This window comes from Piliocolobus tephrosceles, chromosome 7 (genome assembly GCF_002776525.5).
Source record: "Piliocolobus tephrosceles isolate RC106 chromosome 7, ASM277652v3, whole genome shotgun sequence".
Lineage (NCBI taxonomy): Eukaryota > Metazoa > Chordata > Mammalia > Primates > Cercopithecidae > Piliocolobus > Piliocolobus tephrosceles.
This window is the reverse complement of record NC_045440.1, coordinates 129,972,306-129,990,656: the sequence shown is the minus strand read 5'-3', so window position 1 is coordinate 129,990,656 and position 18,351 is coordinate 129,972,306.

The window sequence follows — 18,351 nt, the reverse complement described above, 5'->3', positions numbered from 1 at the left end:
TTATTGCCAAGATTCCTGCAGAGTAACTGCTTTAGGAGTCATGAGTCCTATTGTACTGGTGCCTCTGTCATTCCCTTGTACCGTGACCTTGGGCCAGTCACAGCCTCCCTTTGGTCCCTTGTGTCCTCATGTGTACAGGGTTTTCCTCAAACGTCTATTTTTGTGTTCCTACGACGTCATTCACGACTCCAGTTAATAACAGTGCTCGCATATACACTTAGACATACACACACATTAGTAAATATCAGTGGTTATTGTGTGCAAAGTCCTATGGCTTAGCTCTTTGCAGCATGGTGCTGGTTTTGGTTTGGTTTGGTTTGCTTTGCTTTTGTTTTTTTCTTTTTGGAGACAGAGTCTGACTCTGTCATCCAGGCTGGAGTGCAGTGGTGCGATCTTGGCTCACTGAAACCTCTGCCCCCTGGGATCAAGCGATTCTCATGCCTCAGCCTCCCAAGTAGCTGGGACTACAGGCACGGGCCACCATGCCTAGCTAATTTTTGTATTTTTAGTAGATACGGGGTTTTGCCACACTGGCCAGGATGGTCTCGAACTCCTGGCCTCAAGCAATCTACCTACCTTGGCCTCCCAAACCACTAGGATTACAGACAGGAGCCACTGTGCCTGGCCATTTGGCATGTATTTTTAAATGTAATCTTTTTAACAACTTTATGTGAAAGGTATTTTTGCCTTTATTTTATAAATGAGAGAAGTGAGGCTAAGAGACTGTAACTGAATTACCCAATAGCACACCACCAGTAAGTAGTATAGCTAGGGTTCGAATCTAGTTAATCTAACTCCACCTAACCATTATGTTATGTCACTTAAAAAATTTTCCTTGTCTGCATCATATCTATCCTAGCTTAACTTCACTTATTTTTTATTAAGGTTACTCAATTACTGGGCATGTGGGAAATGTTGATTCATGGGGTGCCTAGATTTTAACCTGAGATGGAACACATGAGTTAGCTGGATCCATAGCGAATTGGAAGACTATCGTTGTTCAGTGGAGTTGCTGCCACTGAATCCAGCAGCAGCCTGCAGGGTTCTGTCCTTTTCACTGTTAATATTTTAAGCAACAACATGAAGGAGGACATGAACTGGGCAAATTTGCGGTGACATGATTTTGGAAAGGCTGGCAAATAGACCAAGTGACAGAATAAAAATGGAAAAAGGCATGACCTGCTAAGCACTTTCTATGCATTATTGCATTTTAAAACCTGCAACTCTGACTAGGGCTATGATTATCTCCATTTAATGCATGAAGAGACCAAAGCTTAGGGAGGTGACCATTCAAAGATGACACAGCCTGTGTGTTGCTTTTTCTTTCCCAAAAATAAACTTTAAAAACATTTTTGGAATAATTTTATAGAGAACTTGTAAAGATAACACACAGAAACCTGGTATAATCTTCACCCAATTTACTCTATTGATGACATCTTATATTATGGTGGTAGGTTTGTTAAACTAAGAAATCAACATACGGGGTTCCGTCTCTCAGCTTTGGAGCCTCCCTCCCTCTATCTCTGTACAGGGGAGCTTCTTCTCTCTTTCTTCCCCCTTCTTCCTTGCCTATTAAACTCATTGCTCCTTAAAACAAACAACCAAAAAAGAAAAAGAAAGAAAGAAATCAACATCAGTACATTATTATTGACTGAGCCCCACCTTCTATCTATATTTAACATTTTTTTTCTATTAATGTCCTTATATTAGTTTTCCATGGCTGCCATAACAAAATACCACAGACTGGGTGGCTAACAACAACAGAAACTTACTCTGTTGTTTCAATCTCTCGAACCCGGGAGGCAGAGGTTGTAGTGAACCAAGATTACACCACTGCACTCCAGCCTGAGCAACAGAGTGAGACCCTGTCACAAAAAAAAAAAAGCATGCAAAGAGCCAAGCAGTAGGTCTTTGCACACAGTAAGCACTAACACTTACTAGTGTGTGTATGTCTGAGTGTAAATGTGAGCACTGTTATTAACTGGGTCAGTGACTGACATTGGAAAAATTGACTGAGGCTAGGTATCCAAAATCAAGGTGCCCAGAAGGCCATGCTCCCTCTGAAGGCACCCGGAAAGTGTTTCGCATTTCCTTTTCTAGCTTCCGGTGATTGCTGGCAGTCCTTGTTGTTTCTTGACTTGTAGATGCATCGCTCCAATCACCGTCTCTAACTTCCCTTGCTGATCTTCCCTATGTCTATGTCTCTGCATACAAAATTTTCTCTTCTCATATTGCTTTTATGGCCCACCCTAACACAGTGTGATCTCATTTCAACTTGATTACATCTGCAAAGGCCCTATTTCCAAATAAGGTCACAGTCACAGGTTATTGGTGGAAATACATTTTTTGGGAGGGACACTATTTACCACAATACAGTCCTCTCTCTATTTCACCAGGCAATCCAGAATACCGCATTGCATTTAGTAACTATGTCTTCTCATTCTTCTCTGGTCTATTGTAGTTTCTTAGTCCTTCCTTGCTCTTCATGACCTTGACAGTCTTAAGGTGTACTGGTCAGGTATCCTGTAGATGTCTGGGTTTGTCTAACATGCCAGCTCTCAGGTCTTAGTTATTAAGCTGCAGAGATAAAACATTCCTAAGAAGCACCTGCTGGCTTATTCATTTGCTTTTTCTCTTGTGGGCTTGCTTAGCACTGACAACATAGGTGGAGGCTCAATACATACCTGATAAATTGATTGATGCAGAGCTTGATGTATTCCTGCCACATACCAACTCCCTTTCCCCAAACATGGAAGGTGGTCTTACTTTTTTGTGTATAAGACAAAGCTGTTCACATTGTTAGTTACAATAATGGATCAAGGGGTACTGTGAACAGAGTTGGACCTGACCCCTGCTTGGTGGGCTTGACAATGGCAGAAAAGCAGAGATCACCTGCAGGAGTTTAGCTGCATACAAAGGCTCCTCAGCTTGTCAAGACCCAGGTGAATTGACAGGAGGAAAAACTAGAACTTGCTCCTCTTTAACAATAAGTAGATTATGTGGATTCAAATTCTTCATTGAATATTGATGATAACCAAATAAAGAAAGCTCCCGTATTAAGCATACCTAGACCTTCAATTCAATTTAGTAGTGAAAGTAAGTATATATAAATAAGTGGATTGAAATTCTGGAATTCTAGCCTAGTCATGTATTTGCCTGTTTATTTATATATGTACTCATATATATGTATTCATTCTGGGAGTGGGCAGACTGACGTGCTATGGGGTAAGTAGAAAGACTACATTATTTGGAATTAGCAAGGTGTCTTACAGTTCCTAGGTCTCTTAAGATACCAGTTATCCCTAAAGCTAAGTCTCAGTTTCCCCAGCTTTAACATCAGAATAATACATCCACTTGCGGTGCTGCTTTTGTCTCCTCACCTCTTATTCCTCCTGCCTTGATATCTCTTTAGGGTACCACCTACTCCTATTGGATACAGCATTTTTGCCAAATGTCCTAGGTTCCCCAAGCCAAAGAGTGGACACACGTCTCAAGATAGCCTTGTTCAATTTTATATCTTTAGAATGTGACTCTCAAGGGATATGCTGTAATGGCAGAAGCAACACACACATTCATTCTGGCAGAAGCATTCTGAAGAAGCCCTTCATTGGTTCCTGCTACCCAGACCTCTTGGAACAACTTCTATTTATTTTTTCACAAGTCATACTCTTCATCCTTTCCTTGTATTCTGTGAGTCTCCTGGTATTCTTCCCAGAATTAAAAAAAAAAAAAAAATCTCTTTATGGGAGCCAGAGTTGGTCTTGATTGCTGTGGCTAAGAACACTGATGGACATTTTGTTTCTTCCTCAAATCCCTGCCACATTTCAAGAGCTAGAGATAATTCCTTTCTCTTAATTCCCATGTGTATGGGGTTGGTGCAAAAGTAATCACGGTTTCTGCATTGTTGAAATTTGCCATTTCATGCCATTTCATATTTGGAATACATTCTTAAATAAATATGGTTATGTTATACATCATTTTAATGCGCATTTCTTGCTTTATGTTTTTTGCTAATGACTTATTACTTGCTGTTTATTTTATGTTGATTTTAGACTATGGACAAAAAGCAAATTTGAGTGATTTTCTTATTTGAGTTCAAAATGGGTTGTAAAGCAGCGGAGACAACTCGCAACATCACCAACACCTTTGGCCCAGGAACTGTGAATGAACGTACAGTGCAGTCATGGTTCGAGAAGTTTTGCAAAGGAGACAAGAGTCTTGAAGATGAGGAGCATAGCGACCAGCCATCGGAAGTTGACAACGACCAAGTGAGAGAAATCATTGAAGCTGATCCTCTTACAGCTACAGGAGAAGTTGCCAAAGAACTCAACATCAACCATTGTATGGTTGTGTGCATTTGAACCAAATTGGAAAGGTGAAAAAGCTCGATAAGTGGGTGCCTCATGAGCTGAGTGAAAATAAAAAAATTGTCGTTTTGAAGTGTCATCTTTTCTTATTCTATCCAACAACAAAGAGCCATTTCCTGACTAGACTGTGATGAAAAGTGGATTTTATATGACAATCGGCAACAACCAGCTCAGTGGTTGTACCGAGAAGCTCCAAAGCACTTCCCAAAGCCAAACTTGCACCAAATAAAAGGTCACAGTCAGCCCGGCACGGTGGCTCACGCCTGTCATGCCAGCACTTTGGGAGGCCAAGGTGGGTGGATCACCTGAGGTCAGGAGTTCAAGACCAGCCTGGTCAACATGATGAAACCCCGTCTCTACTAAAGAAATACAAAAAAATTAGCTAGGCATGGTGGCAGGTACCTATAATCCCAGCTACCCAGGATACTGAGGGAGCAGAATTGCTTAAAGCAGTGAGGCGGAGGTTTCAGTGAGCCTAGATCATGCTATTCATTGCACTCCAGCCTGGGCAACAAGAGTAAAACTCCATCTAAAAAAGCAAAACAAAACAAACAAACAAAAAACACATACAAAAAAAAAAAAAAAAAAAAAAAAACCCACAAAAGGTCACCGTCACTGTTTGGTGGTCTGCTGCCAGCCTGATCCACTACAGCTTTCCGAATCCTGCTGAAATCATTACATCTGAGAAGTATGCTCAGCAAATTGATGAGATACACTGAAAACTGCAACACCTGCAGCTGGTATTGGTCCACAGAAAGGGCCCAATTCTCCACGACAACACCCGACTGCACGTCACACAGCCAATCCTTCAAAAGTTGAACAAATTAGGCCAGGTGCAATGGCTCATGCCTGTAATCCCAGCACTTTGGGAGGCCAATGTGGGCGGATCACTTAAGATCAGGAGTTTGAGACCAGCCTGGCCAACATGGTGAAAATATAAAAATTAGCCAGGCATAGTAGCGGGTGCCTGTAATCCCAGCTACTCAGGAGGCTGAGGTGAGAAAATCTCTTGAACCTGGGAGACGGAGGTTGCAGTAAGCTGAGATGGCTCCACTGCACTCCCGTCTGTGAGACAGAGTGAGACTCTGTCTAAAGAAAACAAAAAAAAGGTTGAACAGATTGGGTTACGATGTTTTGCCTCATGCACCATGTTCACCTGACCTCTTGCCAACTGACTACCACTTCTTCAAGCACCTCAACAACTTTTTGCAGGGAAAACACTTCACAACCAACAGGATGAAGAAAATGCTTTTCAAGAGTTCATCAAATCCCAAAGCATGGATTTTTATGCTACAGGAATAAACAAACTTATTTCTCATTGGCAAAAATACGTTGATTGTAATTGTAATGGTTGCTATTTTGATTAATAAAGATGTGTTGCAATTACATTTGCATCAACCTCAGGTTGCAGTTTATTTATTTATTATAAAGTAATATCTCAGGAATTTATTTATTTATTTATACCTTCCTGAGAACTTTTTCTCTTACATTCTGTTACTTTTGTATCCATTGTTTTCCGGCCACTAAACAGACAGCCTAGTGGAGTGGTTGCTATAGACTGAATTGGGTCCCCCACCCAAATTCATCTGTTGGAGTCTGAATCCCCAGTACCTCAGAATGTGACTGACTGTTTTTGGGGACAGACTCTTTAAAGAGGTCATTAAGGGCCAGGCTTGGTGGCTCATGCCAGGAATCCCAGCACTTAGGGAGGTTGAAGTGGAGGATTGATTAAGCCCAGGAGTTCAAGACCAGCCTGGGCAAAAAGTGAGACTGAGTCTATACAAAAAGTCAAACAAATTAGCTAGGTATGGTTCCACATGCCTGTGGTCCCAGCTACATGGCAGGGACCTCCTGAGGCCAGAGGATCACTTGAGCCCAGGAGATTGAGGCAACAGTGAACCATGTTTGTACCACTGCACTCCAGCCTGGGTGACAGAGTGAGACCCTGTCTCAGAAAAAGAAAGAGCGAAAAGGAAGGAAGGAAGGAAGGAAGGAAGGAAGGAAAGAAAGAAGATCGTTAAGGTTAAATGAGATCATTGGAGTGGGCCCTAATCCAAAGTTACTGGTGTTCTTATAAGAAGAGGAGGTAAGGACACAGATACACATACAGAGAAGACCGTGTGAAGATATCAGAGGAGATCAACAAACCATTGGCAAGCCAAAGAGAGAGGCCTTAGAAGAAACCAACTCTGTCGACACCTTGATCTCAGACTTGTAGCCTCCAGAACTGTGAGGAAATACATTTCTATTTTAAAACTACTCAGACTGTGATACTTTCTTATGGCAGCCCTAGAAAACTAATGCAGTGGCCAAGGATGCAGACTCAGGTAAAACTCCCTGCTCCAAATCTATGCATGACCGTGGATGAGTTACACAAACATTCAGTGCTGAAATTTGTTGATGGCAGGTGGGGCATGGAGGAAGATGGTAGAGGGTATGCTTTGAGACTGGTCAAGTCCAAGAGGAAGTGAGAGTAAGGGATAAGATAGGGAGAGTGTGCTTCCAAACTGCTGCTTCCTCAAGTCACTTCTCATCTGGAGAGAGCAGAGGGGACAGTTGCATTTTGCTAGTGGAGTTTCCTCCTCATAAAAGGGGACATCAGGAGGGGGAAATAAGTTCCCCTCTCTCTTAGTCCATTTTGTGTTGCTCTAACAGAACTTGTGAGGCTGAGTAATTTGTAAAGATAAGAGCTGTATTTAGCTTACGATTCTGGTGGTTGGAAAGTTCAAGGTTGGGCAGCTCCATCTGCTGAGGGCCTCCCTCACACTGCTTCCACTCATGGCAAAAAGTGGAAGGGAAGCAGGTGTGTGCCAAGAGACCACATGGCAAGAGAGAAAGTTAGAGAGAAAAACGAAAGAACAAAAGAAGGCAGACTTTTTGAAAGTGTTCTCCAGTCTTGCAGAACTAATCCATTCCTGAGAGAGCAAGAACTCACTTGCCACTGTGGAATGGCACTAAGGAGGGACCCACACTCATGACGCAAACACCTCCCACTAGGCCCCACCTCTCAACACCATGAAATGAAACATCTAATTTCAACATGAGTTTTAGTGGGGAAACCACATTCAAACCATAGCGCCCTCCTAGCAAGGTAACGATTAAGAATAAAAGACAAATAGCTAAGAACAAGAAAGAAATTCTATTTGTAGGCTTTGGACAAGTTACCTAGCCTCCCTATACTCCTATTTTCTAATTTCTAAAGTTGGCATAATGATATCTGCATCTTATATTATTGTTGGGAGCAGCACAAGGGGAAAAATGCACCCTAGTCTATAAAAAGTTCTCTGTCGGTATACAAATTTCTTGAAGGCAGATAATCTGGATATATTATTCAATTTTTTATTTCTACCTTGTAATTCAGGGGCAGATATGTGGGAGGCATTCTGCTTCCATTTGTTGGATGAGTAAGTGGCAGCTGCTATTATTAAGAGAGAGAGCAAACAGATGGACAATTGCTTAGAGCTGGGGTTGCTGTCTGTGGATTTTATGTGCTAGCCCCGGGCTAATGTGCAGGATATGAAGTGTGATTTAAGGTTCACCAAAAAAGATGATAAAGAAAGAAATACATTGTTTTCTCAATCTAGGCTTTCTTCTTAAATGTTCACCTCTGGATTGAATACAGAATTTATAAATGAATTACAATAAATTGATTGTAAATTATATAGCGTGTCTGTGGAGTCAGAGTTGGGGGAACACCATTGAAGCTACCTTCCTACCTGGTCCTCCCTCTATCCCCCATACACACACATCAGCCTATCTACCACAGCACAGCAAAGACAATTTTGGTAAGACATAACCCTGTATGAATAATTCCTCTGCTGAAATTTATTTGTTGTCTTCTTGCTTCCTATGAAGCAAACTTTGAAATCCTTAGCCCCATATATAAAACCTTTGCATCAGTCTCCTGTTCCTCTGTTTAGCTCATTTTCTCCCTCCTGCCTTCAGTCCCAGAATCAGAGAATTATAGGTTCAGCCTCCACAAATGTGGTCATGCTTTGCTTTCTGCCTGGATTGCCCCTTTCAACACATTTACCTGGCAAATGTCTACTCCCTTTGCTACACTGAGCTCTTACCATTGCCTACTCAGGTGCAGAGAGGAGTTATTCCAGAGAGTATTGGTCCTGCTCTACCCAAGCTCCATTGCAACTGAGTGTCCTCAATCATTTATATTCTGGTATCTCACATGAAACCATGAACTCCTCCTGAGCAGGGTTTGTCATCTTCATCTTTGCACCTGTAGGTTTCAGCAAATCTGATGAAAGAATGAATGGTGGTCTTACAGCTTCCATTAATGGAAGGCTTTCTTTGCGCTGGGCACTGTGGTAAACAACTTACACTCATATCTCATTTAGCCTCCTGATATAAGGAAACTAAGGCTAACAAAACTAAGTTACTTGCCCAAAGCCTTCCAGTGATTAGACCACAGAATAGGGACTTGAACTCAGGACTCAGCAACGAACTCCATCATATATTTAATGAGCATTGACAGCGTTCAGGACAGATCAGGATAGTTCGCTGGTTTGGCCAGAAAATGTTTTAAAATATCCTTTTTTGAAATAACAGGGCCCAGGGAGGAGGGGTGATAGCACCCTTTGAAAAACGTCAGTAACACAAGTTGAAGGTAGCAAAGAGGAGAGGGAGTGAGGCAGGCTGGTAAGCACTCCTGATGAGAGGAGCCTTCTCTGCATTCATTCCCATACATGGGAAAGGTGGGGACTTAACATTCCCAGAAGAAGGGCTCTGGGTAATAAAAAAGGAAGCACTTTGGTCCTGGAGGCCTGGAATGTGTGAATAAGGTGAGCTGTATTTTGCATCTGAGGTTTATTGCCCACTTTTCCATGCTCCGGGGCCCAGATTTTACAAGTCAATGGGAAATTTTGCTCTAAACACCCTTTTACCTACAAACACATTTTTGATCACAGCAACCAACACACAGTAGCACAGTGATCCCAGATCCACTTGCCCACCCTCCCCCTTGCATAGGCTGCTGACTTTGTCTGGAAGCCCCATTGCCTCCCATTCCCCTAGCTAATTGCTCACATCTCTCCAAGCTCAGCTCATTGGTCTCCTCCAAGAAGGCTTCATCCTACATTTACCTACAATGTAGACACACACACACACACACACACACACCTCTCACTCTCAGAGGTGAATTGGCTTTGAAGCTAATAATGCCTAAGCCTCAGGGCCTCTCCCCACAGGGGCCTCTGAGTGGCAAGCATCATTGAGTGAGTGTTCTAAGTGGGGAAGATAAGGCAGAGAGCAATAAACAAGACTTCATATGTACATCATCATCATTATTATTATTTTTGGTAAATTGCCCAAAGAAAACCCAGAAGAAAGAGATCTGCATCGCAAAAGTCTCCAGGAATCTGTTGTGATTTATTTTCTCATTCTAAACAAATATTTACTCATGCACTTTAATACCTAATTTTGTCATTTTATTTTGTTGTTATGATTTCTAAGAGAACCTCAGTAAATAGTGTAAGCTTTAGGCCCCACAGACCTTGCATCTGCTCCTGCACTCTGTGTTTAAACTGACTCTGTTTCTTGATTTTCTCCACTCAGGTGTAAACTCCTTGAAGGATGTCTTACTTACCTTTGTACTTTCAAGAATAAATCTCCCATTTCCGAGGGGATAGGACAATCTGCCCTCTTAAATTGCACTTGGAGCCTTTGACCAGGAAAATCAAGCTGCTTTTGCAGAATGCTAGCAAGCACTTTGGGCATGATGGCTCACGCCTGTAATCCCAGCACTTTGGGAGGAGGGCGGCTTGCTTGAGGCCAGGAGTTCAAAACCAGCCTGACTAGCATGGTGAAACCCCATTTGTACTAAAAAATACAAATATTAGGTTGGCGTGGTGGCATGCACCTGTAGTCCCAGCTACTTGGGAGGCTGAGGCAGGAGAATCACTTGAACCTGGGAGGTGGAGATTGCAGTGAGCCGAAATGGCACCACTGCACTCCAGCCTGGGGAACAGTGTAAGACTCATTCTTCAAAACAAAACAGAACAAAACAAAAACAAAACAAAACAGAATGCAAGCAAGCAAAACTCTATTCGGTACCTCTTGGATGGTTTGAATGCATTGAAGGTTGGTAACCAGTGTGGCCAGTTCGCTGGCAGAACTATTGTAGCCTTTTTTAATATTTAACAAGCCTCTCCTGCCATTGTCATGTTCCTACATCACTCTCCAGCAGCCAGATGGACTGTGCACCTGACAGATGGACAGCTGTCACCTGGAGAGAGGCCATGCAGCCTGCCTCCCTGGTGGCTCAGCCAGATGAAGCACTTCACAGGCATTTAACCACCTGTCTACAGATACACATGCAGCAATCCCCTTCTCCCTGTATTGCTTCCAAATCTGGTAAAGTGAGCATATGAAAACCCAATTTTTGAATAAGTACATTCATTTAGGCCTTCCTACTAAAGGAGTTCAGGAAATGCCATCCCAAAAAAATGCTTCTTTGGTATATTGATTACTTCAAGCCAAGGGTACTTGAAAAACAGCAAATGCAGGGAGGGGCTTTCTCTGAATTCCCTTTAACTGCCTAAAGACAAATCCTCCAAAAACATCTCAACTGTTATCATTCCCTCCCCTGGAATTTCATCAACCAGGGAGGATTAATGCATATCACAGGACAGGGGCCTGGAAGTCGACACCCCACCCCCAAACTTTGTCACAAACTATCATCTGTTCTCTTAAGGGCCCATTCATCTTTCCCCCAAATCGTTTACTCTGTTCTAAATTGCCTACAGCCCCATTCCCTTGTCCCTTAGGAAAAAAGTCTATAAGCTCCTAAATCTTACTGGCTTTTGAGTATTCCCTTTTCTTTCCTATGATCCCCGTGCATGTGAGAAGTCTGTAGACTTTTTCTCCAGTTAATCTGTCTGTTGACAGTATATTTCAAAGATGTAACTATCAAACCCTCAAGGGTAGAGGGAAAACCTCTCCCCTACACCATGGCCTATTATTAGTAATAATGAATTTAAAACAGCTCCCATTTATTTCTCACTCTGATCTGGGAACTGTAATAAAGTGCTTTGCATGCATGTTCTCATGTAGCGATGCATAATTGTGATATGATACATGTCATCCCATTCATTACATGGGAAACTGAGGCCAAGATAAGGCAAATACCTTGCCTAAGGTTACATGGGCAAGAATTGGAAAGTTCTGGATTCAAACCAAGGTCTGTGCTTTTTCTGATGAATCCTTGGTTTCATGACAGTCAAGTGGCAATGACAAGCCTTCCCACCTCTCAGGGTATTGTGTGGCTCTGTTCTAAAGATGCCTATAGAAGGACCGTGAATAAGACAGTGGTACCCAGGAGAGGCAGTAGGATGAGGGTTCTTGTAGCTGGTGTCATGGGGCCATCTGGGAGTTGGCATCCGATCCCACACTGTTTGGATAAAGACTACTCCCATATTTTACTGGGCTATTCAGAAACATTTTTATTAACATCCTCATATATTTAAGTTGAAGTACATGAAATTGATGTATTTAAAGGACATTTAAAACAACAACAACAACAACAACAACAACAACAACAACAACAACAACAAATACTTTCAATTTCATATGATTCAACCTACAGGTAGGTTGGGACCAAAAGGGGAAATCCCACATAGTTCTCTTTTTCGTTAGTCCCTTTCCCCTGACGAATCTCTCTCTCTCTCTCTCTCTCTCTCTCTCTCTCTCTCTCTCTTTTCTTTATTCTTAGAGGCTGTGACAAAACAAAATGAAACAAAAACTCAGCATTGGTCATGATTTCTACTGGGGGTAGAAGGAAGTACAGAAGGAAATGAAGAAAGAAAAAGAGAGGCACTTGGAAAAGAAGGAAGAAAGAAAGAGAGGCAATGCCTTGTTTCTACTTTCACTCCCTTGCTCATGGGATTTCTACATTTAATCCTTCCACCGAATCCTGTCTCATTTAAAAAAGTGCCTCTTGAGTGGATTATTTGAGGCCAGGAGTTCGAGACCAGCCTGGCCAAAATGGCAAAACCCCGTCTCTACTAAAAATACAAAAATTAGCCCAGCGTGGTGGTGCACACCTGTAATCCCAGCTATTTGGGAGGCTAAGGCCAGAGAATCACTTGAACCCAGGAAGCAGAGGCTGCGGTGAGCCAAGATTGCAACACTGCACTCTAGCCTTGACGAGAGAGAGAGATTCTGTCTTGGAAAAAATAAAAATTAAAACTAAATAAAATAAAAAAGGTGCCTTTCATGGTCTAGCTCAGAGGATCTCCTTCCTCTGCATTCCCACAGGGCTCTAGAAAGCCCCACCTAGCATCTTAACAATGGGGTGTGCTATTAAACTTTTTGTGGATACAGTTTCTCCATACACACAGTGGATTATAAACTTCTCTGTGTCAGACAGATGAGATGATATAATAGAAAAAATAAAGAGGAACAAAATTTAAACTCAGAAGGCTTGAGTCCCAGCATCTCCACCTAACTTGTTCTAAACCTTTGCAGACCTGTTGATATTTAGAGAGCTCCTGTTAAAGATCCTGGAAGTTAGGCTGCTTTGCAAACTCTCAAGCAATGGAGAGAAAGGTTAGCCATTGCTTTTACTTCTTACATTGCTCATAACCCTCAGAACTGTTGAACACAATGGGAGAACTACTCGATAGAAATGAGTCTTTATTTTTTATTGGCAGGTTCTAGGAGACACAGTGATTTAATCTATTTTTCCCTTCCTAGCTTCTTCAGTGTTTTGGTTTTACACATGGCCCATTCTTCTAAAACGTCCAAGCCTTTTTGCTAAGACTCAAAAAGAAATACAAATATAAACTGACAGAGAACCCAAGTCCACAAGGGAGGTGAAGCGTCAGATGAAGACTGTGGCGGGAATAGGTTCAAGGAGACACCACAGGTTTCCTTTGCTGTTGGAATGAGGACCTGGAGATGGTGTAAGAGGCCATCAGTTCATGTGTCTTGGAGGAACTGCCCCTCCTCAGTAGGCTGCTCAAGTAGATTTAGCAGCCTCTCAGGAGTGGCTCTTAGGTGAGATTAATAAAAACAAAAGACTGACCCTGAGTCATCAAGAAAAGGCTAAGTATGCTTCATATTCTCTGTTTAAAATAAAAGGGAAGTGTGTTTTATATTTTAAAGGAATGTCCCTAAAATTAGTATTTCCAAAACATAGGGCTGTCAGTAACTTTGGCAAGTTCTCATTCCCTTCTGGAGATTGCCTGATACTTCAAAATATGCCGACTGGGAGTTAATCAGGCTGTGTGCTCTGGTTCCTTCTTTCAAGGACTATTTCATAGAAATGTTTTGAGGAAGAGTGAAGGCAATCACTTCCTCCTGATGTCTTCTCTGCTTCCTAACAGATCATGAAGAACTGATCACTTCTACGGAAGGAAGGAAGGAAGGAAGGAAGGAAGGAAGGAAGGAAATGAGGGAGGGAGGGAGGGAGGGAAGGGAGGGTATATGTGTATTTGTATTCACACATACACACACACACTCACATCCCTTGTACTGGGCTATATGTCACATGCTATTCTAAATGCTTTTATATATAAACTCATTCAATCTTTACAATAACCTTTTGGTGTGTTACTGTGTCTTTCATTTAGAAATAAGTCAATGGTTAAAGCATAAATAAATAAATAAATAAATGAACAAACAGGTATCATCTTTATATGGGGAAAAAAAATAGAAATAAGCCAATGGAAGCATTGGAAAGTTGAGTAGCTCACCCAAGACCAACAGCCTTAGTAAGGAGCAGGACTGGAAATTGGACCCTCTGCTTCTTGGTGTACTTGAGCGCACCTCTATTTCAGCACTCTGCTCAGGGTAGCGTTGTCTCACCAGCTGGTCCATGTGAGCTCTCTGTGTTAGGTGTTGCTTCTTAGCTTTGTATCCCCAGGGGGTTTTGTCCAATGAGTTAAAGAGAGGATTTAATGGGTGGCCTGTGGCCTGGACCCCGGCCGATTCCTTCAGAAATTAATTGTTGTTCCTGAATAAAAGATTTAACATTCATCTGCCTAGCCCTTTGCCACATGAATAGGGAACCATGCTGGACAGAGAGTCCTTGTTTTTACGTCTGTGAAATCTGAATGATACCATATGTCCTTTCCAATCCAGGGCTATTGTCCGGAGTAAATGGAGAGACCCTTTGAAGAGGATAAAGTGTGACACAGACACAAGGCATTTAATAATTAGCAAAACTTTAATACACACGCAAAGGCTGCATTATGACATACAAATCAAAACTATGCTGCACAAACCAATTAATAATGCCATACCAATTCATACAGGTAATGCAATTATCTTTTCTAATTTATCCATTCTGCTGAGATTTGAATAACTTTCCTTTTAAGGCAAAAACCTGTAACAAACTCCACTTTGCCTTTTTGAGTTAGTTCTAATAAGGACAAAAACTGCAATTAATGTTTAATAAGAACCTACTTTGTACCTGGCCCTGTGCTGGTTGCCTTGGTTCAAAGCACGGTGATGACTCCTGGTATAATCTCGGCTGAGTGACTTAACTTCTATGAACTGAAGTCACCTGATCTGTAAAATAGAAATAACAATAGTGTCTACAGCCATATATAGCACAGTGACACCAGATGTAAGGGGTCACCGTTCCCATTATGAGAGAGGTGGATCTTTGTTACCAAAGCTTCCCAGCAGATGCCGATATTGTATCTTGTTCTAACAAGAAGAGTTTATTAGGACAGTTTTCCAATAGATGGAAGTAGAGTGGCTTGAAGAAAGAGAGCCTTTTGCGATCCCTACACAGGCTCTAAATAAACAAGGAGCAATACCGAGTTCTTAGCTCAGGGTTGTTATAAGAATTGATTGAGGCCAGGTATGGTGGCTCACGCCTGTAATCCCAGCACTTTGGGAGGTTGAGGCAGGCGGATCACCTGAGGTTGGGTGTTTGAGACCAGCCTGATCAACATGGAGAAACCCTGTCTCTACTAAAAATACAGAATTAGCTGGGTGTGGTAGCACATGCCTGTAATCCCAGCTACTGGGGAGGCTGAGGCAGGAGAATTGCTTGAACCCGGGAGGCAGAGGTTGCAGTGAGTTGAGATTGCACCACTGCACTCCAGCCTGAGCAACAAAAGTGAAACTCCATCTCAAAGAGAAAAAAAGAATTGATTGAATAAATATATAGAAAGTACATGGAACAGCGTTAGAACGAATGAAGGAAAAACAAACTAAAGTACATGGAACATTATTAGAACAGACAAAAAAGTGGTAATAACTATAATTAATCTGCATTTTCTGGCATAATCTCCTTGAATCCTCATCATAACCTTAAAAAAATACTATTTAAAAAAAGCTTTGTTTGTTGAGGTATGATTAATATACGATAAACTGCACTTTTTTTGTTGTTTTTGAGATGAAGTTGTTGCCCACTACGGAGTGCAGTGGCATGATCTCAGCTCACTGCAACTTCTGCCTCCTGGGTTCAAGGGTTCTACTGCCTCAGCCTCCTGAGTAGCTGGGATTACAGGCGCCCGCCAACACACCCGGCTAATTGTGTATTTTTAGTAGAGATGGGGTTTCACCATGTTGGACAGGTTGGTCTCGAACTCCTGACCTCAGGTGATCCGCCCGCGTGGGCCTCCGAAAGTGCTGTGATTACAGGCATGAGCTACCACGCCCAGCCAAACTGCACATATTTAATGCATACAATTTGATGAGTGTAGACATATGCACACAGCCATGATACATTATCACAATTAAGATACTAGACATAAACATATCGATCACTTTTTACTAATTTCCTTGTGCCTCTTTGTGCGTGTGCATGTGTATGTGTTTGTGTGTGTTTAGGAAATATTACTTTCAATCCTTATTTAACAAATAAGAAAAGTGAGGCTTGGAGAGGGTTAAATAGTACCTTAAAAGTCAGCTAGGTAGTGAGTGGCTTAGTTTGGGATCCAAATCTAGGACTGTCTGCTTAAATCTACACCATTCATTAATATACTTGGCTGTCTTCCAAGCAAACCCTGTCTTCTCTTATTTGAGAGAAGAGCATGGAGAGAGGAAGAATCCCAGGATGAGATTTCTGAATAGAAGGGAGCAGTTGCCCCAGGCTGAGTTCTGCCTAGAACGCTTTACTGCCCATACTGAATCTCTGCTTGATCCCATTTTGTTTTTCCCCACCTCCCACTACTACAACCTCATGGCATCCTTGACCTTCATTTCTTCTTGATCCATGGCAAAATGTTTCTGTGCTTGGGAAAGAGCCACAACAGGATGAGGAGCAGGAGCTTCAGGCTTGTCTAGAGGTTAGACACGTTCCACGCTGATACTGGCATTGGAAGCCAGACCCGGACCACATGGATGAATGTAGCACAGACATACCCACTTACGTACGCTGATGGTGGCCAGCAAAGGACTAAGTAGTGGAGGCATGTTCTGAAGATTTCTTTAATATTTTTATGTCTTGTAGTACAAATCCAAGAGCAATTTCTATTCCTCTGCATATTATATCTATTTCTCTTAACATAGAGAATGTTTTACATTTCTAACCGAAGAGTAAAGTTGGTGGATCAGGAAAATGTACAGGACCAAGATTCTGTGTATAACCTGTGTGATGGTTAATTTTATGTGTCAATGTGACTAGGCTATGATGCTTAGTTGTTTGTTTAAACACTAATCTGGTTGTCTCTGTGATGAAGTTATTTTTTAGATGCAATTAACATTTACAGTAAGTAGATTTTTGAGTACAGTAGACCTCTTTATCCAAAGGGGACACATTTGAAGACCCCCAGTGGATGCCTGAAATCTTGGATAGCACCAAGTCTTATATGTACTGTGTTTTCCCCTATACATGGATACCTAAGATAATGTTTAATTTATAACTTAGGCACAGTAAGAGATTAACAATAACAATAAATAAACAATATACTATAATAAAAGTTATGTGAATGTGGTCTCTCTGTCTAAAATAAATCGTATTATTCTACTCACAAATTTAATGCCTTTTGCCTTTTCCATCTTAACTAATCACCTACCACACACTGTGGCCTTAATTTTTGCAGTTTAAGGTACAAAAGCAAAACTGGCTACATTTCTTTTTCCTTCTTTATAATTTCACAGATAGAAGAGTTATTCTCATCATAGATCTTAGCAACATCAGCATACAATTTGTTTTCTTAAGTCTAGAACTTTCACTTTTTCACGTAAAGTAAGCACTTTCTGGCTTCTCTTTGGCATATCTGGATTGTCCGTGTCACTACTCTTGTGCTTTGGAGACATTATAAAATAAAATAAGGATGACTTGAACATAGCAATGCCATGACAATTGATCTGATAACCGAGATGGCCATTCTGGAACTGACAGGCAGGGAGCCTACACAACGTGGGCATTCCGGACAAAGGACGACTCACCTCCCAGGACAGAGCAGGATGGAGCAACATTTCATCACACTACTCAGAACAGCACACAATGTACAACTTATGAATTGTTTATTTCTAGACATTTTCATTCAATATCTTCCATGGTTGACCACAGGTAACTGAAAGCACAGAAAGTGAAACTGTGGTTAAGAGGGGACTACCGTAAGCACGTTACTTCTGTAATTGGACTCACGCAGTCATATGAAGGCTTTAAGATCGAAGACTAAGATTTCCCAAAGAAGATGGAATTCCGCTTCTAGACTGCAGCACAAAAATTCTGCCTGAGTTCCCAGACTGTAGACTCAAGACTGCAATATCAACTCTTAGGTGAATCTCCATGCTGCTGGCCTGCCCTACACATTAGATTTTAGACTTGCCAACCTTCAAATTTGGAAGCCAATTATTTAAAATCACTCTCCTTCATGTGTGTCTACACACACACACACACATAGACACACACACACGCACACACACACCACGGTTGACTCTTGAAACAAACTAAAGGTTAGGGGCACCTCCAATGAAGTAAAAAATCCAGGTATAACTTTTTTAAAAATTTTTTTAAGACAGAGTGTCTCTCTGTCTCCCAGGCTAGAGTGCAGTAGCACAATGT